The 27,025-nt window shown below is 41.4% G+C and overlaps 1 protein-coding gene across 5 annotated transcripts in view; it reads right to left on the bottom strand.

The window, feature by feature from the left end:
* Nucleotides 1-27,025, bottom strand: part of fndc3ba (fibronectin type III domain containing 3Ba) — a 108,094-nt gene that overhangs the window by 76,867 nt on the left and 4,202 nt on the right. The window contains exon 2 of one of the 5 annotated variants that reach the window (XM_054797623.1): nt 12,091-12,360. The exons of the other annotated variants lie outside the window; for them this stretch is intronic. The gene's annotated coding sequence lies outside the window, so the exon portion shown is untranslated. The remainder of the gene's footprint in view (nt 1-12,090; nt 12,361-27,025) is intronic. 5 annotated transcript variants of the gene reach the window in all.

Genomic DNA, 27,025 nt, shown 5'->3' with positions numbered 1-27,025 from the left:
GTCCTGACTCTGTGGATTATTTTCAGCCTTGTTTTCGGTTATTCTGAATCTTTTTACAGTGCAAGGTGGCGTCTGTGGTGAATCGCTTGTGAGCGGAGCGATCACAAAACGGCACGTCTTTACCGTGCATGGGCGAGCGACCGTGCCGTGGGTCATGACTTTTGGATTATTTAGAGCAGGGGTGTCCAAACTTGGACCACATAGTGAAAAATGAAAGGTAACAACTTTGGCACTTTGATATCTTGTAAAGATATGCAAAGACGTTAGATATATTTCAAGAACAAAACTGCATCTCAGCTCTGCCGTGGAGGTGATAAAGTGGATTATTAGTGTCAACTTCGCTCTTTGTTCTTTTTTGCCATTTTTGATTTTTTTTTAGTTTAATTTTCTGATATTTAAACTTTCTCCTTAAATAATCTTCAGAAATGTTTTTCTCATACTATTATGACTTTATTCCCATAATACCGTATTAGAACTTTTTCTCCAACCTAATTTAAAAAAAACTACAAGTTTATTTTGTTTCGCTTGTTTCTCATATTACAACGTTAAAAAAATATTTTTTTCTTCAATATTCAACTCTATGCTACTGAATAAATAAAAAATATTCTAATATTCCAAGTTTATTATTGTAAATTTTTTTCTTATAAGAATACAACTTTTTTCTCTTAAAATGTTGACTTTATTCCTGTCTGCGTTTTTTTCCATTTCTGCTGTTGTTTTTTCAAATTTACAAATTCCAAAACTATTTCAACTTTCTTCTTGTGAATTTTTTTTCTCGTAATTACGACTTCCCATAATATAACTTTTTCCGCAACCTAATTTCCAAAAATTCCAACTTTATTTGTTAGTTAGTTAGTTTCACATAATATTCTGACTTTAGAAAAAACATGTTTTGTTCTTATTTCAACTTTATGCCACTAATATGACGTTATTTTTTCCTCATAACATTACAACGCTACTCTCACAAAATGACGACGTTTTCTTGTTAGATGACAACTTTTTCACCTAATATATTGACTTCATTTTAGGAAAATTAGTGCAGATTTTTCCATTTGTGCTGTTGTTGTTTCTCTTTTTTAAACATTTTTTTTGTTAAATTATATTCTTAGAGTCTGCCGCTGGGCCAATAAAAAACAATTGTGGGCCACAAATGGCTCCCGGGCTGCAATTTGGACACCCCTGATTTAGCGTCTTTATGTGCATTCTAAAATGTGGTGGTTGTCTTTAAGAAGCTGCAAGGAGCAATCGCATTACAGTCCTTTTATGACTCAACTGTCGACGTGCAATCGTGCTGTGCCCTGGCACACCGCTCCCAATCATGCCAAAGCAGGCACGCCAGGCTCAGGCCTGGCGCGAGTACGCTCTAAAAGCAGAGACCTGTTTCTTATGTAGCGAAAGCAAAATATTAGAAACACAGATTCCCATAAAATTGTGCACACACACACACACACACACACACACACACTCAGAGTGAATCAGGGCTTTGCGCAAGGAAATGAGTGCATCTGTTATGTATACACAGTCAGCATGATGACACACACACACACACACACACACACACACACACACACACACACACACACGCCAGTCCCGAGTTCCTCTGACACCAGCTGTGTGTCACTGCGCGTCTTTCACTTTCAGCCGCACATCCTCTCGCAGCGACAAGGTCTTCAAGGGGGTTAGTAGATCACACAGTTGCGGCTGGCACCATAAACACATTCACTCAACACACACACACACACCACCTTCTTGCCACCATGTTGGCACCGCCTCTCTCCTTCTGTTTTAATCATATGTTTTTGTTCTCCCTAAAACTCTTTGACTTCTCCATCTGAGCCCCGTTCCCAGCTCGGCCTGGCCATCCCATCCTACTCACACACACACACACACACACACACACGGACATGTATGTGCAGCTTCCAGGACACATCGCAGACAGATGGTAACACCACTCGCAGCACTGCCAGGAAAAAGAGAAGAGCGAGACGGAGGCGAGAGAAAGAAAGTCAAGAGGTGCATTGACTTTTATATGTAATATTATTATTATTATTACTTATATACTGTATTTATATTGAAAAAATATCAAATTATTATTACTTTGATAATTATATGCCCCATCCATCCATCATCCATACTGAATTTATGTAAAAATTACATTTTTATATAAAATTGCCATAGAAATTCGTTTATATAAAAATATCTGTAAACTCTTATTAATATATGCTGTATTTATTAGGGATGAGCGAGTACGCCACTATCTGCATCTCTTCACCCATCTAAATTATCCTTATCTGTACTCTCAACGGGCGGGGAATAGCCCAGAAGTGGGCGTGGTTTAACCGGAAATGGGCGGGGCTTAAATCGGCACATTACTTTAAGTCTGAAATTGACATGGATTGATCAGAAGTTGCTATCGCTATTATTGATCCTTATATGTGTACGTCATCTGTAAGACTTTCTAATTTCATTATTTTTGAATGATCTTTCTCAGTTGCTGATTCATGCAAACATCCAGTGATGGCAAACAGGAAATAATCGGTCAGCCTTGTTCACTGTAGTTTTCTCAAAAGCGCCGCGTTCAGTACTACCAGCAAAGTTTTCCGACTGACTTTACATCACCAGCCAAATTGGAAGCAAGCAGACAAAAAAAACCCACCAGCGGTGACCGACGCAACAAGAGACGTTTACAGCTCTGTCTTGTCAAATGCACAGCGTACGTAACAAAACAAGTTCACCAAATAACTTTAAATACAAATACAACGCGACACGAGCCGTTTTCAATGCTGTCTTGTCAAATGTCACCGTGCACTTCACTCTCCGGCTGTAGGGAGTCTGTCTAGGCAGGGGCGGTCCCTGTGTGTGGCCAGCCAATCACAGAGTGTGAAGAGTGAATACATAAGTAGTTACCCAATGAGGATTTTCCTTCATCACAATTACAGATAGTGACAAGCTGTACTTGTTTCATGCTCGTACTCGGCAAAAATGCATTATCCCTAGTATTTATACAAAAAATATTTTTAAAACTATTATTATTATTATATGCTACATTTATATAAAAAATATTGTTTTACACTGTATATAAAAATAAAAAATACATTAAAACTATATATGTATTTGTGGGAAAAAAACAAGTATTATGTTATACTGTATTTACTATATAAAAATATAAATAAAAAGCTATTATTATTGTATATTGCATTTATATAAAAGAACAAAAATGACTCTAACCAATAACATCAACTGTGTAAAAGGTACCGTTTCTAATATTTTCACCCTTTGGTGTCGCTAATCACACATCTTATATTTCGTTAGATTGTGCAGGTGTACCTAATGAAAGGTCCGTTGAAGACTTTGGCTTCATCTCGCCAGACTTCAGCTCCACAAGTGCATTTTGTGCTTTTTCTTTGGCTTAATGTCTCTTGTTTGTGATGTCAGCATAGAAGTTGTCCACCAGTGATGGCAAAGAGGAGAAATGCGACGTTTGGCAAAAAAACAGGAAACGGGAACTCATTAACATGCATCGGTACAGCCTGTGTCCTGGCTGCTCAGCACAATATGGCTTCTGATGTTGACAATACATGCAATCGCCTCCCTCTTGTGTCAGTGAGAGTAGTTGTATTACATAGCAGTACATGTTGTTTTTAGGGATGTCAAAATCACCAGCCGACTGGCACATTGGCATGAAAATGAGATATCAGATCATATCGATATCGTTTTTTCCGCCGATAATAATGTCACCAGACCTCATCACGACATTAGTTTGAGGGAAGAGGTATTGGTTGGTATCGGTAAAGAAGTGCTGGGCAATATCGGTACATCGGTAAGAAAGCCAGGCCAGTGTTTCTCGTTGTTTTCACACTTGACAGTTAAGAAAATGTTGCTTAAAACCTTGCCTGTAGTCGACAGAGGCGACAGTTTCACACAGTACGCAAAATATATACTAGAGGGTATGTGTCAATCACCTACTTGTGTCTGAGTTGTGTGCATGGAAAGAAAGTGCCTTCTCTGTCATATCAAACGTAGCAAACACACACAATGAGGCCGCACACCTCATAGCCGTGACTTACTCAGGCGGTCGTTCATCACTCACACGCACAACGTCTGGCTTTGGCCGTCCCGATGGACCGCGATGATTATTCACAAGCAAGACGTGACACCAGCACACCAAGGTAGCTAGCGAGCTATCGCTACATGGGCTCAAAACTGGCCGGTCAGGTGATGACGAATCGATACGTCTAAGAAGCTTTGCCAGCGTTCTTTGAGCATTTACAGAAAATGAATTCAAAAAGGTTAAAGCCAACTTAGCCTGAAAAGGTGAGATTGTTACTTCCTCTAATCTCGTTTTGTTGTCTGACTGCCTGCCTGCCATGAAGCGGCCTTGAAGGCTTTGCTGGAGATTTCATTCAATCCATCTCCCCTTTCTGTCCTAATACTGTACAGTGAGACCTTGGTTAGCGTCTTTTATCCCTTCCAGACTTTGGAAATGTCCGACTTTGGAAATGGTAATGGTTTCATTTCATTTGAACATACATACGTTTTACTTCGGTATACATCACTCACACGTCGGAAAGGAGTGAGAAGAAGCAGAGCGCTTTCTAGTCTACAGTACATGTGCCCTTTGCCAGTTCTGAAATAACATGAGGAAATGATAAAGCAATATAACAATGTGTTACAGTCAAGTTGAGGTTTGCAAATCAGAATAAATGCATTGCTGTTAATTGCATAAAATTGCATAAAGTGCCCACTTCCTTATTTTTTTTGCATGTTTTTCACCCTTAAATGTTCCAGGTGATCTGGAAATTTATATATTTTTTATTAGTCAATGACAACACAATTGAACAGAAAATACAGTTTTTAAATGAAACTAACTAACATAACTGAGATTAATTGAGATCGATCAGTCTGGAAACGTTTATAAAGCCATTTTTAAAGCTCTGGGACTCCAGCAAACCACACTGAGAGCCATTATCCACAAATGGTGAAAACATGGAACAGTGGTGAACCATCCCTGGAGTGACCGGCCAACCAGAATTATCCCAAGAGTGGAGCGACGACTCATCCAAGAGGTCACAAAAGACCCCACAACCACATCCAAAGAACTACAGGCCTCACGTGCCTCAGTTAAGGTCAGTGTTCATGACTCCACCATATGAAAGAGGGCAAAAACGGCCTGCGTGGAACCACTGTTGAAAAAAAAGAACATTAAGCCTCGTCTCAATTTTGCCAGGAAACGTCTTGATGATCCCTAAGAGCTTTGGGAGAATACCGTGTCCCAGTACATATGGCGTAAAGGTAGTGTGACTTGCATCATAAAAATGCCTCCTCAAAAAAATTTGACCTCACAAATCGCTTGGCGTTATATTTGTCTCCCGCCGTGTCCCTGCGCGCTGTCGCATCTCCATTCATGCGTATGTGATCCCCGACGTAGCGCCGCGGCCATCTTTGTGTTCCACAGCGGAAGAAGATGTGAGCGTCTTATGACGAAAATCACACTCCTTTTACGCCGAATGTACTGGGACACGCACCTTCCAAAAAGTTCAAGGTACTGATGGGGATGTCGTACAACTTCATGTCAAAAAATGCGAACTATCCCTTTAAAGGGACTGAGAGTGCTTGTGTGTGTGTTTGTGTGCATCATTCAGTCACCAGCTACTGAGCAGTGACACCTGAGAGCGTCCCTTGCCGCCTCGCACACCCAGGAAGTGAAGACGAGGACGGAAATGCTTATAAGCTCCTTACAGACATACAGTCACATGACTAAACGACATTTGTGGTGGGTGCTGGTGAAAATGCTTCATAAGACACGCTAGCATGTACAGTACATTTTATCATCATTAGACCTGCGCTTCATGACTTGTGTTTTTCAAATAATCTTGCTTGTCAGTCCCCAAACGGTTTTGCACCAAATTTCGTGTCGATTACAGTGAGTGTTTGTGCAGACTGTGTGAGAAATCTCAAGTCAACTCCACTTATGGGGTTTAATAAAAGCGCCGCCGTGTGGTGGATTTGTGTTTTGACAAATGACCACCCTTTTCTTGTGCAGCGATTCAGGAGTTGAAGGCTACACATGCATGTGTATGCGGCCATGATGACTGTATGTTGGTGCGTGTGTGTGTGTGTGTGTGTGTGTGTGTGTGTGTGTGTGTGTGTGCAGGGGGGCTCGCTGCTAAATATGGTGGGAAACTGCCATCAACACCACTCCCATTCAAACCCCAGCTCCTTTTACAAAAGGTATTCAGTGAAGGAGGGACCCTCTCTTCTCGCTCGCCCACTCTTTCGAACACATAGACACACACACACACACACACACACACACACACACACACGCACACACTCGGACTGTGTGAGTACCTTCTTACCCAAGGAAAAAGAGAGGTGGAGTGGAGGAGACATGGAGATGCAGTGAAGAGGGGGTTAGGGTAAGAAGGGTGGAAAGGAATGCTGAAGTGAGCACACACACACACGCACACACGCACACACACACGCACACACACACATTTGGGCAAGAGACAGAGGGAGGATTTATAAAAGATGGAGGTTTCCCACGTTGGCCAGCAGCAGCTTTCTGCACATATGCAGCCAGTGTGTTCACGCATTGACACTGCAGAGTTTGCATTTGTGTGTGTGCGTGTGTGTGTGCGTGTGTGTGCGCTACTGCCTTGTAATTGCAGTAATGATATGTCGTCCTCTAAGGAAAGCGGGTGGAGCGGACCAAGCTCGAACAAGCTCCTCTGCACCAAAGGCCCTCGGGGCGAGTTTCCACCGAAAATGAGTTGAGACCTCAACAAAACCACATCATACGGGCCAACAAAGGCAGCTCTGGTTTCACCTCGCCAGATGTCTCGCTCTTAACGTTTGATCGTGCGTACGACAACTCCGATAAGAGAGACGAGATAAGCGTCGGTCTGTGCCAAAGGCTGGAAACCCAAACAAAGCATTCCCTCAAAAGTAGGGCAAGGTTCTCCAATGTGGACAACGGCCGTCACTTCTACGTGTTAATTCATGCTAAACAACAAAACACACTTGGATTCAATGCTGCTAACCAAAAGGTAGAGATGATGGATAGCTTGATGATATCTGATACAGTCCAGCGCTTCATTTCCAATACCAAAAGAGGCAGCAACTCTGCGTAATGAATGAAAGCATGACCACACAATAAGGCAGACACCGCAACATGCAATGTAAGTTACAGGAAAACGTTTTGTCTCCTGACTAAAACCATGGCCAGCTGTCAAATAAAATAACACGTATCAACAAGTAAGACAGGTTCGTCTTGATAAATTCACAAATAACAACCCAATTAAATAATGCTGACGACGATACAATTTCGAAAGCTGCACACATTTCTACGTGGCACAAACATCCGTATGAGACGAAAGTAAAGTGCAAAGTATGAAACTCTGGATTAACACAATCAGTGAAAACTGGCCTCATTCAGCACGTCACGCATGAACGCAACATGAACTAAACATATTCGATTACTATTGGCAGAAAAACATAAAATAAAATAAATAATGTGTCCAATAATAAAATAAAACACTTTTCAATGTAATTTAGTGAAAAAGTGATTGCACCTAGCATGACAATGCATTCCCTCAGAGTAGGGAAAGATTCTCTAAGGTCACATTTTTTAATACATTTTTTTTAGCTCTAGGTCGACATCCAAAAATGTGACTGACAAAGACACACATCACACTTTGCTGTAACATGAACTTCTACATGTAAATTCATGTTAAAGAGCAAAACAGACATGGATTTATTGGACCTAGCGTGACTCAAAAATCACACATTTGTAGGCCCACCTGAAAAATGTGTGCCTGATTCTTTTGACCCATTCTAGGACACAAATCTCGGCAAAAAGGTGAACGTGTGTGGCTGCACCTAGCATGCCCAAATGAAAGATTACGCAATCCCACAATGGAACATGAAGACTAAAAGTGGCTGCTCCCTCCTGCGTTGCCACGTCACACATCCCAGCCACTAATTGTTAGCATTTCTCTTCTCGTTTTTTGACTGAAAGCAAACGTGTCTGTGTGGTGTGCCTGCAGCCTTGAACGAAGGTTAAAAGGAGGAGCCAGGGGAACAACAAATAACTACAACCTGATTAGGAATATTTTAGATGTAAACATTACAAATCGCATTCTAAAAGTCAACATTTGCCATATTTGACTATTTTTCAACAATTTTCAATAAGCTGCAATAACTGCAATATTTCTAGACTGGATGCTGGAATTTATAAAAGTGCTTTTTCCAGGCCGTTTTGCGTGTGTGTGTGTGTGTGTGTGCGTGTGTGTATGGCTTTAACACTAATGAGCTGTGTTTGCCTCCGACAGAGTGTGTGTCTACAAAAAGCGTTATTGTGCACTTTATCCACACTTTACATACACACTGTGACTCTTGTCCGTAATAGACGCCTAACATGACATACCACAACGTACCATTAAGGAGCGGCACAGGAGGACACGAACGTACAGCAACACTAGTGTAGCTATGTGATGCTAAAGTGCTAACATTCCATTCACACAGCGACATCATGCTAGGTTAGCCTGTTACCTGAAAAACAACATGATCAAACTAACAGCTCCCACGTCTGTGGCCGACTGACAGATAGTTGGCAGAATTGTATTGTATGATGTGTAGTGAAGCCTGCAATTTTAAACTTTTTTTTTTTTTACAAAAGCCGCCAATTTAAAGCACGAGCATTTCAGTGCGTCTTTTCTCAAAAGCGGAGCAAACAAGCGATGAAGATGGTAGATTTTTTTTCCTCAGAGGCACACATCGGAAAAATAAAATAAAATCAATTATAATGACTTATTTTATTATTTTAAATGCTAAAAATTAAACAAGCTGAAAGATTTGATGCTTGAATGGTGTGAATCGGTTGAAAAATGAAGGAGTAGTTGGTGGACAAAAAAATGGCGGCATAAGAATAAAAATACTAATAAATAAATAAATGGCGGAGAAACTCGTGTGTGGGAACGCCCTTGATTAAAACTGAGTGCCCTGCGATTGGCTGGCAACCACTTCAGGGTGTACCCTGCCTCTCGCCCAAAGTCAGCTGGGATAGGCTCCAGTACCCGACCCTAGTGAGGACAAGCGGCATAGAAAATGGATGGATGGAAATTAAAACCGAACGATGGCCGAGTGGTTAGCATGTTGGCCACACAGTCAGGAGAGACTCTAAATTGTCCATAGGTATGAATGTATGAATGTGAAATAATAATGGATTAGATTTTATATAGCGCTTTTCAAGGCACCCAACGCGCTTCAGGGCGGTGGTGGTAAACTACATCTGTATCCACAGCTGCCCTGGGGTAGTCCGAAGAAAACATGGCTGTCAATTCGCACCAAACATTCATTCACATGCATACACCAGTGTGGGCAGCACTGGGGGCAAGGTGGGGGAAGTGTCTTGCCAGGAACACAACGACAGTGACTGGCTGGAGGAGCGTGGATCGAACCGCCAACCTTCCGGTTCCTGGACAATCTGCTCTACCTCCTGAGCCACTGCTGCCGTAAGGCTGTATGATTTACTGGCGACCAGTCCAGGGTGTACCCCACCCCTTGCCCAAAGTCAGCTGGGATAGGCTCCAGCATACCCCCACGAGCCTAGTGAAGACAAGCGGTATGTAAAAAAGGATGAAAGAATAAGAGTGGATTAGTTCCGCATTAAACTGCAGATCAAAATCACTGATAATCAGTGCTTAAAGATACCAAATCTTGATCAAATCAATTAGATTTGACAGTTTTTAAATATTTTGCCCAAATATTCTTGGCTACCATCATTAAAAACAGGCTGTTGCACCAAAACAAGATGAGAGGGAGGAAGAACCTAGGAAAGGAGGTGAGGAGGTTTAAGAATGAGAGCTGACAACACCCTCCTCCTTGGTGGAGGTAATATTGTAATATTTAAAAGGCCGGCGCTCCACCTCGCTTGTTGTGTAAAATGACAGTTTTTCCCTAACTCTCCTTTAAATCATGGTTACATTGCCTTTGCATCCCCCGGTGCAGCCAGCAGAGAGTGGAACATTCCGGGCCTGCTGCAGATTAGAGGGCGTCTCGCAATTATACTTTCCCTGGATGACTCTTTCACAGAACTCTTCTGTCTCACTCTTTCATTTTCTGCTCCTTCTGCTGCCTTCAAATGCCAAGAATTCTGCAGCCAGAGTGCAGACGGCAAGTCGGGACGCGTCCTGCCTTAAAACGCCAGCCATCAGCACTTCTCTTCCTGAACCTCCGTCTGCACAAATGAGCACCGTGCATCCATCTATGTCTTCACCAAGCCCGGTTCCTCAGGAACACATGACCCAGGAAGGGTCATTCTGCATCACGTGACCTCTTACATGTAAACAAACAGGACGTGCTCGGGAACAAAAAAAAATGCGAACATCTTTCTATTCAGCATTTTTCCAGGGAACCGAGCAACAAGACTCCCGGATCCGTCTTCTATTGCCATGCACTTCCTGGAAAGACCCCGCCTCCCTTGCATTCCAGCTCCCTGTCAAAACACGGATCTCCGACTCCAACTGGCTGCCGGGAAAACCATCGGCCGCCTCATAGGCAGACGCAGCGCCAGTGGGCGGGTGGAAGGCAGCGAAAAAAGAAGAAGGAGAAGAAGAAGTGGTGGCAGCAGCCCGTTCTCAGGAAGAGACGTCGGTTACATAACACACACACAGAGAGAGAGGGGTGGGGGAGAGAGAGAGAGAATCTGGACAACACCCTACACACACACGCACACACACACACACACGCACACACAATTTGAAACAAGGTCAAGGAAAAAGAGATAGAGCAGGAGAGAATGAAGAAATGGTAACTTTATACTCCAGTTTCACAATTTGCGTGTGTGTGTGTGTGTGTGTGTGTGTGTGTGTGTGTGTGTGTGTGTGTGTGTGTGTGTGTGCGTGTGCGTGCATTAACTATTAGATGGTCCCTTGCACGCAAAAGCAAATTTAAACGGCCAGATTCCCAAATAAAGTCCACCGGTACGCCATAATCACGGTTTGGCACGCACCTCGGTTTTAAATTCATGGTTTGGTTCACTTTGGGCAACAAAGTTCCAAACAAACAACTGCTGAGCCTTTGTGTAAAGTGCTTTCATGATTTTTAAAAATAAAGCATGAAAAACTGCAAACTGCTAGGAGGTCATGAATACAATTCAGTGCGTTTTTAGCTTGACCAAATTTCGTGACATGCATGAATAGTCGTTTAAATACGTCAACAAGATAAATACAAGGATAAGTAAGCAATATGAAATAAAACCCACCATAAATTGGGTGCAAAATGTGCAAATGCATACTTTAAGTGCATGCACTCCGTACAAATGGAGCAGAAATTGATACCCAATTTGGTGATGTACAACAACGTTTGCTAGTTAATCCTACATGCAAGAGTCGTGTGTCAATTGAGCAAAATGAAGTTTGTGTAACAACCTGCTTGTGTGCACGTGTGTGCAAATTACTACACGACCTCATGTTGGCCTCACTTCAATGGCGCTAAATTAATAGTAACTTTCTACTTTGCACCAAAACAAGGCGCCGTTTGCGCTCGCACCCGCCAAACGTGGCGTGCCTTAGGTGTGAAGTGGGCCCAGGCCTGGTACAATTAGCCTAAGAGGTGCAAGATAAGGAGGGGGAGGAGGAGGAGGAGGAGTGTTGGAGGGCAAGTCGGGATATAGGAAACCGGGAGGGAGGGGGGGCACAGGTCGAATGCGTGTGGAGCGAGAAATGTGAGGAATCCTAATTGTGTTATTGCTCCTGAGCAAACATTAGTGCTGCCTGTCATACCACTGACGGCAGGCAGCTAGTGTGTGTGTGTGTGTGTGTGTGTGTGTGTGTGTGTGTGTGTGTGTGTGTGTGTGCATGCGTGCGTGTATTGTCAGCACCAAGCGGCAATATTCAAAACATGTTTTCCCCTTCTTGTGTTGCCATGAAACTCCTGACAATCACGTCGGCTTCACATATGCACAACTGCACTAAGACATTCCTCCCTCCTCTCCCTCTTGCAGCTGGACAGCTGTGGCCTGGACGTGTGTGTGTGCGTGTGTGCGTGTGTGTGTGCGTGTGTGAAAACAGCAGGCAGTAAACACACCGTGGAGGCCATGACAGCTCAGGAAATCAGGAGACAGGGCAAGGGGGGTCCTATCAGAATCCCTACACGACCACTGGAGCATCTTGGCATGAACAGCCAGTAAGCTGCTTTTGATGGCGTCATAGTCCCGCCTCCATAGTTGTTGACGTGACAACAAAGATGGTGGACTCCATGAGAACCAACGTCATTAAAGGGTGTGGATCAAGAATGGAGGGAGAGCTTCCACAAGTCCAGATGCTCTCCTGTCACCCTGAGAAGGTTCTTGTGGGGCTGAAGTGAAAAGAGGAGGATGAGGAGGAGGAGGCCAGGCAAGGGGAAGGAGTAATGTAGGTCAGCGTGTGGGAGGGGAGCATAAACAGAGTCTCAACAGTCAAACACAACAAGACAAAGCGACTTAACAACAACACTCACTCAATCACACGGCTGTTTCCAGCTGTTACATCAGCCAGGACCACCCCCACATCACAGCGCATCATTATCACCACTTGTGTCCATGTTAGGAATGGTCATCACCGCCCCCGCCCACCCCAGTGCCAGTGTGCGACAGGTGTTGTTGCTGTTGTGCGTCCACTGCAGAGGAAGTGGCGACTCTCCCACAAACACATGACCGTGACTCACTCTTCTCCTGCGTCTTCTTCACTGCTTCCAGATTTTCTTCCCCTTTTTTTGTCCCGTTCTCACCCTCATCCAAATCCTCTCTCTCTTTCTCCTCTCTCTCTCCGCCTCCTGGCCCAACACAGTCCAGATTGTCCCCCGTCCCATCAGCTCAACCCCTCACATGTGGCGTCAACTTGTTTATGCCTTTTTTTAAGACTGAAAAGGTCCCATACTCTGCAACATGATAGATGCCATATATCACATACAACAAGGAGCGGGACGCAAAGACACACACGTTAGCAACACTAGCATAGCTATGTGAGCTAAAGTGCTACCTTAGCCTATTCGCTGAAGGAAACCGAAACCTCAAACTTACAGCTTTCACATCTGTAGCTGACTGGTGGAGGCTTGATTTTAAGATGTGTAGCGAAGCCTACTTTTTGAGGGAGGTGAGCGTATACACGGGGTGGGCTTGTCTAGCAAGTAGCACCTTGTCTCTCGGCAGTGGATCAATCAAGTAAGGACATTTTTATCATAAAACAGGCTCAAGGGGCAAACACTTCTCTTAGAACATCATTAAAAAGGCCCTTTTGCATATGTTTAATGAAACAGGCTTCACTACACATCTTAGGGTTCCCCCCCCCGAGTTCAGTCTCTACAGTACAGATAAATAAATAGTTATTATCATTTTCTCAATAATATTTCAAATCAAGGGGGTGTGAAAACGTTTGGCGGGGGGGGGGGCATGACAGAAAATAATTGAGAACCGCTGCTTTAAGGCATCCCGTGTGACGAGTGGGGCCGCACAGAGACGAGTGGTTAGCATGTCGGCCACACAGGAGATCGGGAAGACCTGGGTTCGAATCTCTGCTGGGTTTGCATGTTCTCCCCGTGCGTGTGTGGGTTTTCTCCGGCTGCTCCGGTTTCCTCCCCCATTCCAAAAACATGCATGTTAGGTTAACTGGCAACTAACTACGAATGGGAGTGTGAATGGTTGTCTGTATGTGCCCTCCCATTGGCTGGCAACCTGTCCAGGGTGTACACCACCTCTCGCTCAAAGTCAGCTGGGATAGGCTCCAGCACAGCGGATGGATGGATGGATGGATGGATGGATGGATGGATGGATGGATGGATGGATGGATGTTACGAGTGACACGAGGAAGGAGGTTTTTTCCTTCGTGATGTCGCAGACAGCATAGACTTTTATCACGTTTGGTGCTCATTAACAGCCTCTAGGGCACATGCTTCTTTCAGGACATCATTAAAAAGTCACTTTTGCATAATTTTAAATCAACAAGCTTCGCTACACATCTTAAAATTTGTTTTTTTCCAATTGTTCAGGCGTATTCTTGGACTTTTAAGGCATCCTTTGTCGCGGGTGACACGAGGAAGGAGGTTTTTTCCTTCGTGATGTCGCAGAAAGCATAGGTTTTCATTACGTTTGCTGCTCATTAACAGCCTCCAGGGTCACATGCCTCTCTTAGGACATCATTAAAAACTCGTTTTTGCATAAAAGCAAATAAACAGGCTTCACTGCACTTCTTAAAATTAAAGGTGTTTCAGTTGTTCAGGTGTACCGACTACAACTGCATTTTATTATCTGTTGGATTGTTGGACCGCCGACCTTGAACAACCCCCACCCCCCACTGTTCCGTGCCCCGCTTCCAGCTTGAACCTGTCTCGTCACGGAACCAATCTTTTCTCCATTTCCCAAACAACCCCTCTCACAGTGTGATCAAAAGACAGCCGCTCATTGAGGACATTTCAGGAGTGGGGGGGGGGCGCTTGTGGTGGAGCTCTATAGGCCTGAGTGGTCTGGTCTGGTGGTAAAAGAGGGGGAGGGGAGCTTGGCAGTTCTCATTCCCGCTAAATTGTCCCACATGGTTGAGCGTGCTTAGTTTAAACAAACACAGCCACTTCCTTAATGCGCACACACACACACGCACACACACACACACACACACACACACACACACACACACACACACGCACACACACTTCAGCTCCAACACACAACCACACACATGCAGTATAAAAATACACATGCACACAACACAATGCAGTGAACAATGCTTAAGTGCAGCATTTGGGCCAAAAGGCTCCAGCTGAGAGTTGGAGGCATGCAGACTCAGCAGTTTTAGGCTATCATTTGGATCCATTCACAATAAACCTCACACAGCTGACCGCCTTCTGCAGTCAAAACCCCAAAAATCCAAAACCGATGTGCCACAAGTCAAGACCAAAGCGTCAAAACACACAACGTGGCCAATGGGTACAGTCGAATACTTCAAAGACACCTTAAAAATGAATACTATTCAAAGATTTATAATAATCATTAGACAAATGCTCAGTGACTTCTGCAAAATTAGTTGCTAAAGTGCTAAGGCGTTTTCTTTGATGGCGGCCATGTTTTTCAACCAATCTTGTTTAAATTGTACACACCTGTGCTTTCCAGTCCCCTGAGGGCGTGTACCAAATTTAGTGGTGATTGGGCTGAACACTGTAAAGTTACACTGTGCGAAGTGTGGTAAATGAACAAGCGCTTTCCGGCAAACCGTCTGACTGACAGCAGAGCGGCCAATCAGGAGCGCCGTTTGACTGGGCTTGACTTTGATCGGGCGGTGACGGCACGTCTCAAACCGCCGTGGAAAGACGATGATGTTTTACGACTTCCCGAGGTTAATGGCGCGTGTTTAGTCGTTTAGGCACAAATGCGCTTTTCTTTGGCGCGTCTGAGTCACTCCGTGCAGCAAACAGCCTGAACTGAACTCTTGTGTGTACAGTCACGGATGGACCCCCCCACGGTGCTGATCCACAAGCTCAAGGCATGCATATTCCTGTTACAGCATCACTAAAAAGCTCATTTTGCATAATAGGGGTTTTTGTAATTTTTTTTTTAATAAATCAGGCTTCTCTACACATCTTAAAATAAAAGTTTTTTTTTATTGTGCAGGTGTATGTTATGATTGGCTGCGTTTGTGGACTTTAAGGCGATATTGTGTCTGAGTTGCTCCGTGCAGCAAACACCCCGCGTGTGGAAGTTCATGTGAAAGAATGTGGGCAACCCGAGGTTCAACTCCAAAACCGCTGCACACAAAAGGGCGAAAACTTGACAAAACACGCACCCCAACTGTGTTGCGGGTGCTATTCTGTTTCTGACAAATACGCCACATAGTTATTAAACCCCATGAGTGGGATTGACTGGGAATTTCTCACACAGCTCAACAAAACACCCACGGTACCTTTGGGGTGCTTAGTTGAATCAACGGCAAATTTGGCCAAAAAACTGAAGCAAGCCTGTTTGAAACCCATCAATCAAGCAAAACATACGAGCAACAGAGCAACTAACTGAGCTTTTGTCTAACGATGATCAAACCTTCAGGATTATTTGTCACATGCATGCTCGCATGTCTTGCACAGCCTTTTGACGACAACACATAGGGAGCCCATCCGAACATTTTTGGGGGTCTTTTTACCAGCCAAAATGTCGCCAAAAAAGAGAAACGGCCCCCATAGTAATGACGGGATGCCAAACAAAGACAGAAAGACAAGAGGACACGGCCGTAAGAGACAAATCATAACTTTTATGGGCCGTAAAAAGGCTTGCTTAGTACACGTATTTGTATATGTATATGTGTGTGTCTGTGTGTGTAAAGACTATTAGTCACACTTGAGAAACCTGTCTCTCTCTCACACACACACACACACACACACACACACACAGGCTTTAAACAGTGCAAGAAAATCATGAATGGTCCTTCACATGCCTCCTCCTATGAGCACCTCCTCCTGCTCGTGTAGATGAATGAGTGTGTGTTCATCCATGGAGAAAAGGCAGCAGTGTTTCATCCAAGGAAAAGTCACTTTTTCTTCGGAATTCCTTGAAAACCCGCACCCCGTTAGTGCCACAAGCACTGCATACGAAATACCTGGGGCGGACACACACATCCAAACACGCCTAAAGATGCCCCCCCCAACGAGGGGTCACAAGGTCACATTCCTCCTCCTCAAGCAGCCTCAGGATTTCACACACTCCTTCAGGGATGTGGGTGTGTATTTCCGCCAGTGTGTGTGTGTGTGTGTGTGTGTGTGTGTGTGTGTGTGTGTGATTTCTGGGGGGGAGGGTGAGGACGGGGGAATAGATAGGCGGCCATCTTTAAATGGTCCGTTTTCACGCTTCTAATTGGCCTTTGTTTTGTCACTAAACGCCCTTGAAAGTGACGCTTGTTTAAAAGAGCGGCGAGGAATGGGCATAACGTCGATGCACTGATGGAGTGCACTACCCGGCCGCAACCAGCAGAGGCGCTGTTGATTTCATCTGCAGTAGTTTGCAGACAGAAGAAAATGACATTTTGTTGCTGTGTTGCGTTTAAGCCAATCATGTTAGCTTTAGTTGTTAATATAAGTTTAAAAAAACACAAACTACTGTTGCAAAAAATTGTTTTTTTGGCTTTTGTTTTTTTTTGTCTTGTCTTTTTCATGTGAAACTTAATAAATTAAATAATTACAATATGAAGCCGTGAATTAAATGTCCATCCATCCATTTTCTATACCGCTTCATCCTCATTAGGGTCGCGGGGGCACGCTGGAGCCTATCCCAGCTGACTTCGGGCGACAGGCGGGGTACACCCTGGACTGGTGGCCAGCCAATGGCAGGGCACATATAGACAAACAACCATTCACACTCACATTCATACAATTTAGAGTCGCCAATTAACCTCACCTGCATGTTTTTGGAATGTGGGAGGAAGCCGGAGTACCCGGAGAAAACCCACGCACACACGGGGAGAACATGCACACTCCACACAGAAATGGAGAAATCGAAATCGAACCCAGGTCTTCCCGATCTCCAGGCTGTTCCTGTATTGGCCAACGTGCTAACCACTAGACCACCGTGCGGCCCTGAATTAAATGTGACATATTCAATTAAATTTCTACTTTTTTTGGATGAATTAAATAAGCCAATGAATAAAACATCTTCCTGATCATTTTCTACCAACCAACATTATTTCTAAATAGAGTCAATTCAATACATATTTTAAATGTATTTAAAAATTATTTCAATAAAGTCAATTAAATATATATTTAAAACATGAATTCATTCATTAAATTGGGAAAAAAAAATCTGTTAAAAAGTGCTATAAAAATCTATAATTGAATTTGTAAAATCTTGTGAAAAAAAGTTTTTCCTGAGCATTTTCTACCAAAATTATTTAATTAAAAAGTCAACACATATTTTAAATATGAAGATATTCATTACAATTAAAAAAAATGTAATTTAGCATTTTCTACCAAAATTATTTGAATTAAAACGACAACTATATCCATGTTCAAATATGAAGTCATTTATTAAAAGGTGAAAAAGAAACTATAGCTCAATCTAAAAATGTTGTAAAAAAATATTTTGCTGAGCATTTTTCTCCCAAAATTATTTCAATAAAAGTCAGCTGAATAAATATTTTAATGAGAAATAACTCATTGAAATGTGAAACTCAGTCTCTATCATTAAATCAGTCAAAATGTACATATTTGAAATATGAAGTCATTCATTCAAAATGTGAACTAAATCTATCAAATTGTCCATTCATGAATTTAACTTGGAAATGTGATTTTTTTCCAAATTCAAAATATATTTTTTAAATGGCTGTAATTGATGATTAAAATAAATATAACTGTTTTAAACCTTTCCTGAATATTTCCTACAGTAAAACTTCCATGTTTTTTTAAGAAACAATGGCATCACTCTCTGCACAGTAGAGGATTAATAGATGGCTCATAAGTAGGTTAATAATGTTTTAAACTACTTTTTCAAAACACTTTTCACCATTATGTGTGCTGTTATGCATTTTAAGCTCCTGCCGCACTTATATGGTAAATATATATTTTAGCAGTGTACTGCTGTTGACTACCTAGCTAATCATCAATGCATGAATTGGTACCAAAACATCAATTCATTGATTTAGATGTCATCTTCTCCATTGCAGAGCAAAGTACTCCAGAGTCCAATGTGCTTCCCTGGTGTGTTGTGCAAGTGGGCTTTCTGAAGGCCAACAGTGGCTCAAGGACAAGACAAAAAAATGACAGGTATGTGGGGATGGGAGGGGGTTGGTTCCCTCCAGTGTGCATGCCCCAGAGGGTGGAGGGCGGGAGGATGGGTGGCGTAACAAGGGAAAGCAATCAAACACGTGGCTTCGCATTAAATAACACCTACTTCCTCCACACACACACGTTGCATAAACACACGTCCCCGCCGTATAATCATCAGAAATAAGCGGTTACGGCTCCAGCTGAGGAAAATGGCAAAGGAGACGCACAGTCACAGTTTAAAAGTAAATAAAATAAAACATCAAAAGTGCCATTAAATGTCTGGAGGAACTTTCCAGAGGTCAGCAAAGCCACATAAAGCTTAACGTTGGTGTGTGCGTGTATAATGCATGTGTGTGTGTGTGTGCGTGTGTGTGTGTGTGTGTGTACAGCTGCAAGCGCCATCCTTTGGCAGGTTGACCGCATACACACACATACTTGTATACACCCACACATGTACAGTACGTACACACATACATGCACATGCAAGCCTAAGAGGGCCGTCTCCAATTTTTTTTCTATCTGTAATAATGTATTTGTAATAATAAAATGTAATAATATTATTCATATAGTTTCACATTTATTTTTAAATTACAATTATAATATCTTTCTATTTATAATATTTTGCTTGTACCGATTTTGTTACTGTTGTGCATTTCTCACGTTTCTGCACATGCCAAATTTAAATCATTTCATTTGTATGAATCTATTTTTAATTGCATTTGTTTATTTTTGTATATATTATGTTTTATATAATATTACTCAGATTTCCATATTTATTTTTGCTTTATAATTTTGTTTATATCGTTATTTTATTTGATTTTATTTTGACAGGACTATTTTTCACTACTAAGTGTTTCATGCTATTCTGCACAAATACGTTCCTTTTAGCTGAAATAGAGAATGAAATGAATCATTTTTGTTGGTCATCTGGTGATATGTTTACTTTTCATTGTTTTTACGCGACAAAAAGCGGTAATATTACAAGGAAAAACATTATTTTACAAGCATAAAGTTGAAACATTTAGATTAAAAAAAAACCGCCCAAAATCGTAATATGAGAAAAAACTAAACAAAGAATAGCTGTGCAATTAGGTGGGGGAAAATGTTATTATATTCCAAAAATAAAGTTCAAATATTTGGAAATGAAGTCATCATTTAGTAATCATGAGTTTCAGGAAAATATGAAAATATCAGATCCCAACAAGAAAAGGGAGAAACCAGCTTTTTTCAAGCACAACTTTTGCGGTTGACACAAATATTTTTTGCTTTTGTGACAACTCAAACATCCTAACAACTATACCGACATAAACAACACAAAAAGGGGTTGTTTTACATCAAAATAACAGTTTATGTACAAACATAACACCATGAACTAGTTGCAATTTTCCCACCTGTAACTGAACTGTGTGTGCACGCGCGCATGCGCGTCTGCACGCGTTAAAATTTCCCTGCAATGCGTAATCTTCTACACTCCTCCACGCTCTACCGCGTTTCTTCTCCGTCCGCATGATCTCTGCCGAGCTCTTATCAAAAGAACTTCTGCCACCTAGTGGGCGTTTTTATGGCTTAAACTTGCTCTCAAGTGAAACCCATTAGTGGGGAGTAGCCTCTCGCGCGAAAAGAGTAAAAGACGTATAAATACGTTGTTGGGATCAGGCGTTCGGGTTTATAAAAACGTATAACTACGTCTTTGGGTGTTGAATGAGCTAAAATTGGGCTGTGCTCAAAATACTGAAATTACAAAGCCAATTAAATACATAACTAACGTGGACGCATTCATTAAAATGTGAAATAACCATCATATTTACAGTGTTTTTGGGGTGGGGGGTTGCAAAAAAGTCCATATCAATCAGCATCTTGTCTCCAAATACTCCATCTTTGATCAGAAAGTGATACTTGATGCTACAAGCATTCAAGTCCAGATGTGGAGGAGCAGATGAGGAGTTAAAAGGCTCTTTTTTATCATTTCTCCTGAATCAGCTGTCAACAATGCAGGAAATTATGGAGGGAGACAAGAAAAAAGGGAAGACTGCGAAGAATGCGCCAGGACAGGAGGGAGGGAAGGATGAGGGAGGGGGTGGGGGGTGTCAGGGAGGGAAAAAGAAAAAGAAGAAGAAGAGGAGGAGGAGGAGGGTAAACATTGCAGCTCTGTGCCAAGCAAACATAAGATGCTGGGATACTTCAACAAAAAGCCTCCGTTCATACGGTGGGGGTGGTAGGGTGGAGGGCGGGGGGGTTAGCGGACGCAACAGAGCGAGACCAGGCGGGGAATGTGAGAGGATGCTGGGAAATAGAAAGTGAAAGCAGCGGCGACGTTATCAGCAGGAAAAGTTCAGTGGAATTTGTTTGCTTTGCTCCGTTACGTTGCTCGCCAGGCTTTCCCACAACGCTCCCGGCAGGTGCGCCTCGCCACACCGACACGACCCAAGACAACCCGTGCAAAATGGAGCGCAGGTGCCTTCGTTTATTTCCAACAAGCTTGACAAAGCCGCACTGAAGTACATCACACGTTCACACACAAGTCAGCATGGCCAAAAAACTAACCCAGGGGTGTCCTAACTTTTTCCAGTGAGCGCCACAAAGTGAAGAATGAAAGGATGTAACGAATGTAACGTTGCAACTTTTATATTTTCTATGATATGCTAAGAAGTTATTGAGATTTCAAGAAAAGGCGTTGTCATATACTGCAGGTGAAAAAGCAACTTCACGCTTTTTTGCTGTCGTTTTTGTTTTGTTTTTTCCAAATATTTCCACTTTCTTCTTAAATAATCTTTGTGAATTTTCTTCTCATATTATGACTTTAGTCCCATAATTTTTGGACTTTATTCCCATAATATTATAACTTTTACCCCAACCTAAATTTCCAAAAATTATAACTTAATTTTGTTTGGTTTCCCATAATATTATGACTGTGAATAAAACATATTTTTGAAATAATCATCATAATTTTATATACATCAAAATATATTATAAAATATTTTGACTTTATTCTCATAAAATTTGACTTTTTCTTTTTTGTTTCCAAAACTTTCAGCTTTCTTCCCCCAATTTTGACTTTATTCCCATAATATTATGACTTCTTCATTCAACCTAATTTTCCAAAAATTATAACTTTACTTTGTTTTATTTCCCATAATATCACTTAAATTTTTTTTGTTGAAATAATAATCATAATTTTACAAGTTTATTCTCGGAAAAATTGTGACTATTTTCTTGTTAGAAAACTTTTTTCTCTTAATATTTGGACTTTTTTTTCCAACTATTTCAACTTTCTTTTTGTAAATTTTCTTCACGTAATTATGACTTTATTCCCATCATATTTACGACTTTATTCTCGGAGCATTTTAACTTTTTCCACAAGCTAATTTTCCAAAAAATACAACTTTATTGATTGTTTTGTTTGTTTTACATAACATGATGATTTTTTTTAAATATGCATTTTTTTTTCATTATATTTCCACTTTATGCCCTAAAATGACTAATGATCATTTTGGCTCATAACAACGTTATTATCGCAAAATTACGACTTTTCTTGTTAGACGTTTTTGTTACAACTTTTTTCTCTGAACATTTTGACTTCATTCTTCTGGAATTATTGTAGATTTTACCATTTTTTCCGAAAGAATGTGACTATTCTGCTGAAATGACAAAGACCCCACAGAACTGACTTTGTTCGCTTTAGGATTTTGGAAATTTTCCGGAAAAAAATAAGTGATTTATTGATCTTACCAATGAGGATTTTTTTCTACAAAAAAAATGTAAAATTGTAAGCTTTTCATAAAAATATCACATCATTCTTGCAACATTATGACTTTTTCACACATCGTGATCACTTTACTCTCCGAGCGTTCAAAGGACAGCTGCAACAATTAAGCGACTATTTCTACTATTTTGGTCATCGATTTATTGTTTTTGGCTCAAATATGTAAATATCTTCTGATTTCAGCCTCTCAAATGTGAGTATTTTTGAGTAAAGCAGACCTTATCTTTGAGTTTTAGCCAAAACAAGACATTCACACATATCAGCTTTGACTTTGGAAAACAGTGTTGGGAGAGCTGCAGCGATTAATCAACTATTTTGTTAATCGATTAATCCTCCCATGTAAAAATGTACAGTAAATATCTTCTGATTTCAGCCTCTCATACGTGGTTATTTCTAAATGTCCTCAGTCATCCATGAACAGGCCTGTTATCTTTGTGTTTCGGGCAAAACAAGACAGCCATGCACATCAGCTTCGGCTTTGGAAAAGAGCAATCGACATTTTTGCCTGTTTCTGAGATGTGTGCATAGAGCGTGCGGAAGAACTTTCCCACGCAAAGTATGAGATTTATCCACTTGTACTTGTGCGTAGGACAATGCGTACATTTATGAACTATTCTTACTTTTTTCTATAAAAAAAACCCAAAAAACAGAGTTATTCTCTTAATATTTGATCTTTTCCTCAAAAAATGTATTTAATTATCTTACAAATGTTTTTTCCCCTCAAAAATACACTTTATTCTCATAAAATTACGTTTTCATCCTCACTAATACGACTCATTCTTTGACTTCAGTGTGGCCCTCACATTCCTTTGTACGAGGCCGTGAACAAAATGTCCCGAACGACAAGGTTTTCATCCCCTTTTAGTTCAAAATGCCCCTTTATTTTTACACAATGAATCAGTGAACTTGTGCTCTTCTCCCCTGGTGCACACACGCGCTCACGTACACGCGCTCACGTGCACGCGCACGCGCCACAGAGAAGTCTCTACACAAACACTCTATCACATCAGCCAACTGTGCTAAGGGCTACACACACGCACGCACGCACACACACAATGTATATGTTATGTCGCCCTCACAGGGGAGGTCTGGAAAAGTCTGCACGGTGTGTATTTGTTTAAGTGCGAGTCAGCGGGTCTTACGGCTGCTAACTGGCGTCTTTGAGCCGCGCATGAATGCCAACCTTGATGCTTTCATAGAAACACAACATGGGCTGATAGCAGCGCGAGGTCGGGGTGCCCTCGGAAACCTCGCCACGCACGGCGTTAGCGGTCCTGTTAAATAAACGGCACGTCGCACATGCTGACACGCATAGCGTACCGCTGAGAGAGGGCACCCCAGGTGTCCAACTCATGACCTCACGGAGGTGTGGCACCCCCTCCACGGTAAAGAAGGAAAACGGGAAGCGAGGTAGCGCACCTGTTGCTTCTGAAGAAACAGATGGTCAGAAAGCCAAATAAGACAACCCAGCACAGCGCATACCTCCGCCAAGGCCAGACCATAATGAAGCATTCCGCTCCAGTCCTGTAGGTGGCGCTAATGCACATAACAAAGAAATGTCTGAAATGCTACATAAACTGTAAATAAACACACAAAATGATGGATTCTTTCTATTTGTGCCAAAAAGTATTGTATTCCAAAAGAAATTCACCCTCATTGGTTGAATAACGAACGTAATCTAAAGACAACGTAAAAAGCACCGAGACACGATGCAAGCCAAACTACGCTAAAAACCTTTTGGGAAGGTTTGGGAAGGACAAAACAATGGAAATTTATTTTCACAAGATCCCGACTTTTCACACACACAAAAATACCGCTTTCTTCTTGAAAGATTTAATTATTTTCCCCTTAAAAAACATCTTTGAATTTTTGTCTTGAAAAAAATTTGTTTTTCTTGGATTTACAAGTTTCATTTTTTAAAAAGTCATTAAAAAATCCCTAATATATATAAATTAATAAGAAATATGAATCCATATAAAATGAATCATTTATATTCAATATAATCATAAATGAGCATTGTCATGAACAACCCACCAATTCTTTTTCATGTATTTATTAGTGACAACATTAATGGACATCTGCAACCAATACAGATGTAAATGTGCCACATCATTTTTTCCTTTAAAAATAAGCCAAAATTATGACATATATATCTAATAGAAACATACTAATCATTACATTGATTTATATTTAATAATGAATGTTAATTATTGATATAATTATAATATATTCTCATTATAAATATAAATAGTACAATATAAAATAAATATAAATATATAAAAAAATATATAAAAATAGTATAAATATAAATAGTACATTATATAATTTTTCCACCACAAACCTTTTACTTTACTCTCTTAAGATGAGGACTTTTTCCCAAAAATGAATTGAATTCTCATAAAATTATTATGTTTTCCTAAAAATATCACATTAAAAAAACATATATATAACATCAATTTAATCTTGTAAAATGACACATAAAAAAAAGGTTCCTCTTCGCTGTCCCCTCCTGTTCCGGATCTTTTTTTCCCTCCGCAGATAGCACTGTGTTGTCACTGTAACCTGAGAGCTGCTACATCTTCTTTTCCTGACACACAAGCCGCGCTCGCCAACACAACACCCCCACCCCCCACTCCCCTCCCAGGGATAACATGTCCTAGGTCAGCAGCATCCCGCCGACCCCTCCCTGACCCCATTTTTACCTACAGACCTGAAAGGGCGAGGAACGGGATCTACAACTTCCAGCTTCTGTGCTCGTATCAAAGCTGCAACAGAGGGGGGGCAACACCTGTGTGAAAGCTGCCATACCGGGACTGTCGTTTTGCAGCACAAAAGAGTGAAACCAAGTCTTGTTCGGGGCGTGCCTCTGTCGGCCTTAGAGGATAAACACTTTGGATCCTGCGCCATCCCCTCACACTACAGCTGTCCTATCTAGTCTTGGACAAAAAGGCCGAAAAGCAAAACAAATTAGCTTTCGTTTGTCGCTTCTTTTTGTGTCACAAGCAAGACGGAACCGCCTAGGAGTGGTTTTAGACAAAGGGAGACCCGCTCACAGCAGGACCCGCTGCTCGTTGAGAGGAGCATTATGTTAGAGTTTCCGAAAGTGTCCAATAAGACCAGAAGAAGTCGCTAGATTTGTCGTTAGAGGGGTATGAATGCTCGCTAGGTCGGCAACACTGATCCCTCCTGCTGTGCCTTCTTCTTCTCTGGCGAGCAGAGTTAGGATCAAGAGGCAGAGTTAGGATCTCATCTACTGGACAACAAGCTACTTTCACAGTCTGTCCCGTTATAAATGTAATGCAGGGGTGTCCAAACCGTTTCCAGTCAGGGTCGCATCGTGAAAAATGAAAGGATTATATAATTAGTAAAGCAACACATGTACTTAGCGATGCTAAGAAGTGACATATATTTTCAATTATTCCCATCATATTGTAACTTTCCCCCAACCTCATTTTCCAAAAATTCCATTTTTATTTTGTTTTGTTTGTCTCTCATAATATTACGACTTTTGAAAAATAATTTTTTATTTAATATTTAAATGCTACGCTACTAAAATGACGTTATTTTTGTTTATTCTCCTAAAATCATTAGAATATGACTTTTTTCTGTTAATATTTGGACTTTAACATCACAGCAGTTTTTTTCCATTTGTGCTGTTGCTTTTTTTTAAATGTTCCAACTACTTCACCTTTGTTTTTGTAAAACTTCTTCTCGTAATTATTAGGGGTGTCACAAGATCTGGCGAGGCTAAAAAAAACGTTTCTGGTTGAGAAAAAACAAAGTCTCGTGGGAGAATAATAATACTGTGAATTCATTCACACACAATCAATGAAAATGAGCTTTATACTTTTGCCGGCCTCAACATATTTCCATGAGAATGCGTGCGTGTCTTCCTCGTCTCCCGCCTCCAAACAGGTGCACTGGCTTCAGCACCTTGGCACGTTTGTTCCACAGAACAACGGCATGAACGGAGTGAGCCCTTTTGTCAGTCCTAGTCTCTTTGTCTCTGTGGGGGGAGGCGGGGCCGTTAGCATACACACAGCGTGCAGAAGAGTGTAACATGGTAGAAATTAAATGAGTAGACTGCAATATATTGTCATATATTTATTTTTTTTCATTTTCCTTTTTTTAAAAGTAATGTTAAAATCTCATGTCGTCTCTTCCTCGGACCCAATCTCATGTATCGCTTCGTCCCGTGAACGGAGCGTCTCCATTTATTCCCATCATAGTTTCACTTCATTCTCGTCTCGTTTTCCGCAACCTAATTTTTTTCCAAAAATTACAACTCTTATTTGTTATTTTGTCTGTTTCTCATAATCTCACGACTTCAGTTATTTCAATTTTATGCAACTAAAATGCCGTTATTTTTCTTGATGATATTACGACGTCATTCTTGTAAAATTTTCTCGCCTTTTCCTCGTCCGACTATAACTTTTTTCTCTCAACATTTGGACTTTACTCTTGTAAAATGACTGCTAGTTTTTCCAT

The sequence above is a fragment of the Dunckerocampus dactyliophorus genome, chromosome 13 (genome assembly GCF_027744805.1).
Source record: "Dunckerocampus dactyliophorus isolate RoL2022-P2 chromosome 13, RoL_Ddac_1.1, whole genome shotgun sequence".
Taxonomy (NCBI): domain Eukaryota; kingdom Metazoa; phylum Chordata; class Actinopteri; order Syngnathiformes; family Syngnathidae; genus Dunckerocampus; species Dunckerocampus dactyliophorus.
Note: the sequence above shows the minus strand (reverse complement) of the source record. Positions and strands in the feature narration are given on the sequence as shown.